The sequence below is a fragment of the Pundamilia nyererei genome, unplaced genomic scaffold, assembly GCF_000239375.1.
Source record: "Pundamilia nyererei isolate P.nyererei 1_Seehausen unplaced genomic scaffold, PunNye1.0 scaffold00299, whole genome shotgun sequence".
NCBI classification, from domain to species: Eukaryota; Metazoa; Chordata; class Actinopteri; order Cichliformes; family Cichlidae; genus Pundamilia; species Pundamilia nyererei.
This window is the reverse complement of record NW_005187700.1, coordinates 395,410-405,546: the sequence shown is the minus strand read 5'-3', so window position 1 is coordinate 405,546 and position 10,137 is coordinate 395,410. Positions and strand designations below refer to the sequence as shown.

Below are 10,137 nucleotides of genomic sequence, written 5' to 3'. Positions count from 1 at the left end.
GCGCTGTAACTAACCCGCTGAACGGCATACTTGAGTGTTACTTTGAATAATTAGGAATCTTATAAGGAAAGGACAAAACTCTGCTTATCGGTGATCACGCCTCGGAGGAAACCCGATCCACAGATGAACCCGGGACGGAGATTTCTTTCAAGACCGATGACGAGACGTCATTACTGAAGGAAATTTCCGTCCCGGGTTTCCTCCGTGGCGTGAGCGATAAGCAGAGTTTTGTCCTTTCCTTATAATACTCCTAATTATTCAAAGTAACACTTTGAATAACACATTTATCCTGTAAATGCTACCATGGTATCAAAATATCACAACAATTACCGTAGGAAAATCCACACAGTGTAAGTCTGTGTGGGACTGTGTGTGTCTGGGTCTGTGTGGGTCTGTGTGGACTGAGTGGGTTTGTGTGGGTCTGTGTAGGTCTGTGTGGGAGTGTGTGGGTCTGTGTAGGTCTGTGTGATCCTGGTGATCCTAAATCCTGGAGCTTGTTCCTGGGAACGTCTTCAAAGTAAATATTACATGTTGTGTTTTTGTTGAATGTTTATAAAGCGTAATTTGTATCCATTCTTGTTTTTTCTTTAAAGTTGTGAGAATATGCTGACCTAGTTTTGTCAGTTTTCTGTTTCCTTGTAATTCATTTTATTGGAAAAGGTTTTGGAAAGTGATTGGTTCATTGGCTCATGGACCCGCCCATTAATCAGGGGATTAAGAGCACCTGGAGGGGTGTGGTGAGGATGGTTTTTTGTTTGCCAAATGTCTGATGGGAGGACGGAAGGGTTAGAAAATGATTTTTTGACCACTTTTGAAGTTGTTAAAGCAAATTAAGGTAACTTTCGTTTAATTTTAAGTTGTAAGAAGTTATTTGGTTGATTTTTGTTTATAATTTTGCACAAAATAAACGGCATATGATTTTTAAACAATGGAGTCAGAAGTGCGTTCTAAAACAAACCTCCTGTTGCCACCCATGGCCTTTTCTGGGACTTCGTTGGTGTTTGGAATATAAAAGGCCGTGACATTAACCAATCAGCTGCAGTCTGATCTGTAGTTTCCTGTTAGTATGTAAAGCTTAGACTGAACAGTATAATCTACGTTACAGACGCTGACTTTGTTCTGATGAGCTGCCAACCACAGTCAAAGAGACGTGTGGGCACTGAGACGAGGATCTTACATGTTTGCAAGATTTCTTGCAGGAGCTCGAAGTATCAGGTACTATATAGTATCAGCTGTATATACCTGTAGTACTGTGTATATATATACAGTATTTTACATGCAGAGCACCTCGAAGCGTCCTTAGATATTAATTTAAAACATTCTCGTACAGACTGGTTTTTATTTTGATCATAAACAGCTTCAAACATCACAGATGGAAACAGGCTGGTGTCCTGCACGTGCTCCAGGGATGACTGGACAATCCATGTTCACATCCTTCCTGATGAAAACAGACCTTTCAAAATAAAAGTTTGACCACAACTGTGAGAGCACCTGAACACTTACAGAGTTTAGAACAGGGGTGGGCAACTCCAGGCCTCGATGGCCGGTGTCCCTGCAGGTTTTAGATGTCCTTGAACCAACACAGCTGATTTAAATGGCTAAATTAGCTCCTCCCCATGTCCTGAAGTTCTCCAGAGGCCTGGCAACGAACGAATCATGTGATTCAAGTGTGTTGACCCAAGATGAGATCTAAAACCTGCAGAACACCGACCCTCGGGCCTGAAATTGCCCACCCCTGGTTCAGAACCATGATGGGTGCAGCAGTTAGCCATGTTGGCGTCCTTACGCGAGGTTCTCTCTGATGTGGAAACTAAAGGAGTAAAGATGTTGGTAAACATTAGCTGATGTTTGTCGCTGCTTGATGAAAATAACAAGAACTGTTCAGCAGGATCATCGTTCCACTGTATCCCACAGTATAAGATCATACAGGATTGACTGCATGTGTTCGTTCCACCGTAATCCTGTAAGGTGAACACTGTGGATCCAGACTAAAGCTTAGATCCACTCCAGCTCCCCCATCAGTCCTGCCTGAAGGTTACAACATCTCTGTTTTACAGTTGATTCAAAGGAAATCTGTAAGTGTTGCTGGATTCAGTGACTTCAGTTCCAGGAGCCCAAAGAATGGCAGCTGATTACCAAGTAAAGTACTGGTCACATCAACACTGCATTGTTACAGTACTCTGTGTAGTTGTTAATAGTTCCACATGTTTTGGTTAAACGCTGTGTAGCATCGAACACTGAGAGAAGCTAAGCTTTGTCTAACTGTAATCTGAATGTTTTAGCAAAGTAATGCAGTATTTACTGCAGTATGCAAACGACTGACCTCTGAAGGTGGCAGAGAGGAAACTCGCTCTCCCTGTTCCTCAAACATGATCTGCGCTGCGTGACAACGACACAGCTGTACAGAACACTGACGAGTTCATTTCATTCATTCTTATTCATTCTGTATCACAGCCAATCAGATGAACCAGATTTTTAAAAAAATAACACAAAACAAACAAACGGTCAGGACAAAAATTTCTTTCAGGTACATAAACTATGAAGTAGTCAACAAAAAACCAAGTGCAATATGCACGACACAGACTCAGAGATGGAGCGAGCTTAACGGGCTCTTTCTCCTGTCAATCACAACAACTGTTATTATTTCATTAGCTGTCGTTTATTTACCAAAGTCAGTTGTTGTTAACAGGGCTGCTGATCATTGCTGGTTAGAGCTGCATGCACAGCTTTGAGAACAGTGTTTAATAAGTGTTCATATTTATTTGGGACTTGGCTCTACCTCCTGGCTGTAGCTCAGGCGGTAGAGCAGGTCATCTGCTGATCGGACGGTTGGTGGTTCGATTCCTGGCTCCAACAGTCTGCATGCCTATAATGTAGAATGAGTCCATTTAGAAACAACTTAAAGTCTAATGCACGAAGGCTGTGATGGATTTACTGACAGTTTGAAGAGGATCACAGATGAACCTCAGCAGCTTCCATATCACAGCTTATGGACACTCAGCACAAAGCTGTTATTTTTCGTGTCTATTGTGCAGAACAAGAGTTTTCAGCACTTTCTGACAGTAGCTGACAGCAAACACAGAGAACCTGTTAAAAACTCAGCCGAGTGAGACGTCGTGTTTCAGTCGCTGTGGACACTGGTCATGAGGGGTTTCCTCGGCATCACTGTGCATCACACACAGGTGACTGAATCTGTGAGAAATCTGGAGCTACATGTGACGAATACAGACAAACGATTTGTGACAATGCTGCCAGCGTGTGGAGAGCTTCCCCACTGAGCAGGTGAGGAACATGATGATGATGATGGTGATCAGAGCTCTGGCACGTCTTCACCTCGGATGATCCGACGCAGTAGCGGCTGCTATGGCAAACACAGAGATGGCTGTCAGAGACCATCTCCTTCTCTTTGGAAGTTATCTAAGCTGCACACAAGCACAACATTCAAAGACGTGTTTGAAGCTGCTGCTGTGATCGCAGGTGGACTTCAGCCCCGAGACAAGTGGAGGCAGTTCTCCAGTGTGAACATCTGATCAGCAGGAGCTATTGTTCACAGCACAGAGCCGATGCTGCTGAGGGAGATGCCGGACATCTGGAAGCCTTTCAGCGAAGCAACAGATTTGAGAAAATAGTTTTGATCCGTGATGTCCTTCAGTCACCACATGGAGAAGCTGAAGCCACCGTCTGTTTCCTGAATGGCCTGGTCAGGAGTCTCCAAGCATCTTTGAACACAAGATTCTTGGAATCTTTATCCGTGTCCGAATGGATCTCTGCCCCCTCAGATCCAGTGACCTCACAGCAGCTGCTTTGGATCCTGGATCCTGTCGGGACATAAAGACAGGTGACACAAACCTTAAAGGTAAAGACTGAATTTAGTGGGAGTTTTTCGTCTAAAATTGTAATAAAGGCTCTTTGCTGTTGTTAATTTGTTTGGTCAGATCATCTGCAAAGTCAGAGTAACCTGTGACTCCTGGTGATGATGGAGGACTCTGCTGCTTCCTGTAAGAGGCAGAGGAAGGATGTGGATCCTGCTGATGCACCGAGCGCCTCTGGGTCTTCCTGCACTACTCCATGTGGCCACCGCAGTTTGGCAGCTCTGCATGGAGAGCTGCAGTGGAGCGAGTTCAGCTATGGTGGCATCATTTTACAAATGACTGACAGACTGCAATGCAGAACAGTTAGTGCACAGTTAGTGTGTGTTACTCACACAAACACACAGAGCGCAGAGGACACGCTAAGCACGCTGCAGTAAATTTACTGCGATGGCTGTTTGCTCTGTACAGTCTCCCGTCTGAACAGGAAGTTCTGGTTTTTCATTGAATGTTCATTCTGTGACTCTTCTTGCAGCTGAGCTGAGCTGTACATTACTGAGGTGCAATTTCAGGATCACTTTGTGTATATTCTGCAAGTTCCTCAGGTGTTGAGATAAACGCAGATTTCAAAAAGAACACATGGTCTGTTATTTACATTTAACATATAACTGCAACATTGTTTTAAAAAAAGGACGGACTTGAAATTCAAAGATTCGGACTCGACTCTGACTTGAGGATAAAGACTTGAGACTTGGTCCCACCTCTGGAGCAACACATGGAAGATTAAATTAAATGATAAAACAGTTACAAACTGTGTTGCTGAATAATTGATGTTCATAAAAAATGAGCTCATTCCAAAGCTACCAAACACTGAGGATAAAACGGGTAAACCTTCACCTTCTCAGAGCAGCCCTCCACTCCACCAACGTCACAACACTGCATGTGTTTGAGGCCTGAAACTGAACGTGTGTTTTTAGAGGACCTGTTATGATGGAAAATATCGAATGATTGCTCGAGACTTTTTACAATTAACCATGTTACTGATTTTGTTAAACATCCTGTAATCGTGCTCTAACAAGTTTAAAAATCATATACACTTTAAGGACACATCAGATAAAGTTGAGTTGAGCAGTTTTATAGTATAACGTGCATCTGTCTGCCCAGCATGTGTTAGAGCTCTGTAACTGAGTATTTCACCGTATTAGCTTGTGATTGGTGTCTATGTGGACCAGGGAGAGACGGCCTCGCTCCGAGTAGCTTCTTCTCACAGCACAGCCTGGTTCTACAATCTGTGAGAAGATCCCTGCAGCATCATGTCGATGCATGGAGGCCATCATTGTCCCCCTCTGAACACAGACACCAAATATTGCTGAACTATTGGATGGGTTTGATTTCTGATAGCTGACATGATGTGCTGTATGTTCCTCTCACAGACAAGTCAGAACCATGCAACAGTCTGAGGATGTGCTGAGAGAGTGGAACGTTCACAGGTGTGTGATGGTGTTCAAAACAGCGCGCACCATCAACCACGCACTTTCAGCGTTTATCTGAAGAGTGACACTTGATTAGGAACACAGCACTCGAGTCCTGTGGAAGTGCCGGTTTGCAGATGTGCTGTTGTCAGGTTGGTATCACTGAGGCTGCAGGGACCTGTGGAAGCTGTGCCCCCCCACTCGATCCTCAGAGGGTTTGTAACGTGCTCCCCACCAGCTGCTCTGCGCAGGATGAGCGGAGCCAGCAGGGAGGCGTGTCTGTGCTCCTCTCCTGCTGTGGAGGAGCTGCTCGGGGTTTGTTTCTGCTTCATCGCTGTGTGGTCATGTGACCAGCTGAGCAGGTGTTTGATGATATAATCAATGACTGTTGATATCACGACTTTATGTTTGCGTGTGTAGTTTCCTGCTGAGGTGGATAAGCATGATGCTATGCCGTCCGACAGGTCTGCTGTGCTTCCACAGAAAGACCTCCCCCAGTTTCAGGTTACACTCACTTCTTTGGAAGCTGAAATCAAAGTTCAGAGACAAACTCAGTGTGAACACATCACAGCTCCTCACACTGAGAGAGCAGCAGCCCTGAAGCCCGTCTGACAGGCACCAGCGAGTGGAAGTGCTCCTTTCTCTGTCATCTTTTCGAGCTGAAAGGTGAGTGTGTCTGCCGTTTCTACCTGAAGCTCCTCGTCAGGCTCTGGCTTGGCCGTTGAGGGCGAGCGCCACAGAAGGTTTCCTTCCTGCGAGCCTGACGTCTGCTCTCGCTGGTGTCGATTAAAAGCAGCTGGAGGCCATCTTTGTAAACCTGCTGAGAACATCTGCAGGGTTTGCTCCTTCTTTCACACTTCATCATCAGCCAGCTGTGTGTGATCGCTTTGTCTTTAATCTGGGATCAGGTTCAAACCAGTTTGAGCTGCAGTGGCAGGAAACAGCTGAGGGCGGGGCATGCTGACATTCCCGACTCCTGATTGGTGTCGGGGGTGTCCGCTGCTTCTGCGTTTTGTTTGTTTTGTGCAGGCCGAGTAAACGAGAACAGCCTGTGAAAGATAAGTCGTGTGCGAGTTGAGGCACCTTTAGGCTCCGCCTTGCTGGCGTCTGCTTTTTGAAGATCTCTGTGAGTTTGGGACTGACGGCCGTGGACGGGATTTAAAGTTCCTTCCATCCATCCTGTATCCCAGCTGACCCACAGCCGAACTGGGTGATGATCCTGACCAGTTTAAAGAACATTAATGCAAACTGACCACACAGAACACGTTACCATCACATACACATCATACAGACTCTGTATGAACCCATGTTGTTCGTGCAGCAACAGGAAGTAGTTTTTATTGTAGAGTTCATAGAGGTCATGCTTGAATATTTGTGTTCGTTTGGGGAGGCCTTTTGCTCCTCCCCTTTCACAAAGGATGCTCCAGTGTGTCCTCTGCTAAAGGAAGTAAAGGAAGCACTGAAGTGCCTTTAGTCCATAACATGTGGAGAATTCAGACAGCGCCGATGAGGGCAGGTACTTCCAGGTCACGCCTCCTTCCTGAACTAAACCCCGCCTCTTTCTGTGCCTCTGTCATAGTCGTCCATGTGTTTGTGGTGCACTGATTTATTACTGGAGATGTTTGCTAACACTGACTGTGTTTCACGTCGGCGCTCTCACAGTGTAAAGCTGGATCTGCGTCATCGCTTTACACCCGCGTACGCTCATTACCCATGATGCATCAGAGTCTGATCACAGTGTTTTCTGATGCTAGCAGGAAGCCGAGATGACGGAGCCGGACCTCGTCAGCATCCTGGAAGACATAACAGATGAGGAATTCAAGACCTTCAAGTGGAACCTGAAGAACGAGCGGTTTAGAGACATCGAGCCCATCAAAGTGAACCGGCTGTCGACGGCGGAGCGGTGCGACGCCGTGGATCTGATGGTGCAGAAGTATGACATGGACGGAGCCGTGCAGGTGATGGAGAGCATCTTTAAGAAGATCAACAGGAACGACCTGGTGAAGAAGCTGCGAAAGGTCATGGGTCAACCTGCAGGTCAGTGAGGCTGTGGGCAGGCGTGCACTTCCTTTAACCTGTTTGAGCGTTTGACATTCAGGTGACATCATCAGGGTCAGAGCAGCGTCACGCCGTGACAGGACGTGCAAACAGGAAGTGTGTGCAGAGTGTCTCTCTCCCTTTTAAGGTGCATTCAGAGCAAACAGCTGATGGAAGGAGCCGCCCGAGTCGGAGCTGCTGGATTGGATGTTCTCAGGAACTCTGAGGCTCCCGTGGTCGGAGGTCTTCGGCTTCACGCCGAGGCTCCCGTGGTCGGAGGTCTTCGGCCTCACTCTGACCTCGGCATTAATCCGTCCTCCTCTCTCTCACAGGTCTTCCAGGTCCCAATCTGCCAAAGACCGCCGCCGACTCCTCGGCAGAGGAGAAGTTGGCGGCCGTTCGCTCTCAGTTTATCGACAGAGTGTCCGAACCCGTCCTGAGGAAGCTGCTGGATAAACTCCTGGAGCGCCGCGTCATCATCGATGATGAAATGGATTTAGGCGGAGTGAGGAGCAGGGCGGATAAAGCCCGACAGGTGATCGACGTGGTGCGCAGAAAAGGATCCCAGGGCAGCTCGGCTCTGATCGCCGCTCTCTGCGAGGTGGATCCGTGCCTTTCACAGGAGCTGCAGCTGATGTGACGCACTGCCAGATGTTCAGCACTCACAGGAGAGCAAATTATGAATCATCTGTAACACCCAGAAGCAGCTGATACAGTTCAATGTTCAATCCTCCAATCCACTTACAGAAACACGAGCGCGAGGCTCGTCTATTTGGTTTGGTTTTCACATCAAAGATTTTCACAGAGACGATTTTCTATGCGTCTTTATACAAACAAAGATGTTCAAACAGCAGAACATGTCAGAGTTTCAGCAGGTTTCAGGACTGAAGTGTTCCAGAAACAAGGCTTTGAGTCAAACCTGAACAGTCGGCTCTGTGAAAACCTTCAGGATGGATGGAAACCAAGATCTCTGACTTCCAGTCTGAGAACAAAACAATCAGGAAAATGACTTTATTTGTAGAATTTTCATCGGACACTGATGTTAACGAGAAGTTTATTAGATTTTTTGGAAACATTTTAGAGCTGATTAGAATAAAAGTCCAACAGATTAATGAGGATTTGGCTGTTTTCATGTTGTTGAAGTCAAACGTGTCAGAGAGCAGAGGGTCAGACTTTCATGTTTCTTTCTGTAACTCTGATCAACGTGAAAATAAAAGATGAGTTTCCTGTCACTGTGTCTGCTTCAGTCTGTAAAGTAACCTTGAACATATTCAGTAACTGACAATCATTAGTGTGGATCATTGTGGGTTTCCACAAATGGATTTGTTACAGGCAGGAAGCTCTAATCTGTCCATCTTCATCTGTACGGGGCGATCGTGGCTCAAGAGTTGGGTGTTCGTTCGTAATCGGAAGGTTGCCGATTCGAGCCTCCGCTCGGACAGTCTCGGTCGTTGTGTCCTTGGGCAAGACACTTCACCTGCCGCCTACTGGTGTTGGCCAGAGGGGCCGATGATATGGCAGGCTCGCCTCTGTCAGTCTGTCCCAGGGCAGCTGTGGCTACACCTGTAGCTGCCTCCACCAGTGTGTGAATGTGAGAGTGAATGAATAGTGGAATTGTAAAGTGCTTTGAGGGGTCCCGAAAAGCGCTATATAAATGCAATCCATTATTATTATTATTATTATTATTATCATTATTATCTTCTACGTCAGAGAATAAAGACAAAAGATTCAGTTCAAAACGTCCTACCAGGAGCAGACGTAGTCCTGGGGCACTTCCACAGGAGTCAAAACCACCAAACCCCCTAAATTAGAACGTTATAGTTGTGCTGATTGTTTAACACTGATGAGCTACAGAGTGGACTACAGCTCTTTGCTGATCCTTCCCATGTGACGTGAACCTTTTCAGATCATCTATGTGCTTAAAAACACTTTTCAATAACCAGTTTAATGTTTCAATTCCATGAAACATGGACAACTTTCACTTTAAATATTAATCACAGTGATTAATATTTAAAGGCAACATAAGACACTGGAGTCGAGCTGTGATGTCATCAACTACACCGCGCGCTGCATCCTCCCATCCTCCGAGCGCCGCACTCCTGACCGAGCTTTCAAGCATGAACTAACAAGCACGCAGGAACTTTGTGTACTTGTTAGTGAGAAGTGTGTGCTAGACACAGGAAACGTGTGCTACACACTTCCTGTTACGTAGCCGTTTGACTTCCTGTTTCAGGGGAGAGGAAGAACAACTGCACGTTACAGAAGAAAAAGGAAGTGGACGAGCAGGTGAGTGTTCACGGTCTTCTTCTGCTGTCAGAGTGGGAGTGGGGCGGGGTCTGCTTCATTCTGTGGTGGAGGGTCCACCGGGTTTATCACACACTGGACTCTGGAGCGCTCTAAAACTGGTGAACGTTAGCTCTTCCTGTGAGGTCATATCCTATTTTCAAAGACGGTCCTACACCTGTCAGTGCAGGTGAGCTGGTAGTACGAAGGTAATAACCTGAGTGAGATAAAGCAAACAAATCGCCAGCACGCCTTCAGGTAAAGACTGACCTGGATCATGCACGTTTCCAGTAATGCAGTCATGTGACTTCTTGTACATGGACAGGTGACCCAGGCAGGGGCGGAGCGTGGGGGTGGCTTACTGGGCTGCTGCCTGTGAGTGCGCTGTTGGAGAAATGGAGCCAGAGGAGAGCTGAAGTTTGACCAGGTACCAAAGCAAATCATTCGTACTGTACAAATAATGTAAATATGACGGTGCATCACAAAAGATTGATATCAAACTGATCACTTGACCCATATTATGTTACTCGCTCTTC

At 46.3% G+C, this 10,137-nt stretch overlaps 1 long non-coding RNA gene across 1 annotated transcript; it reads right to left on the bottom strand.

The window, feature by feature from the left end:
* Positions 1-2,510: 2,510 nt before the first annotated feature.
* On the bottom strand, positions 2,511-5,665 carry LOC102198596 (uncharacterized). The gene is made up of 3 exons (XR_312228.1): positions 4,707-5,665; positions 3,959-4,159; positions 2,511-3,818 (listed from the first exon to the last, which is right to left on the bottom strand). It is a non-coding gene; the product is annotated as an uncharacterized LOC102198596 (long non-coding RNA).
* Positions 5,666-10,137: the final 4,472 nt, after the last annotated feature.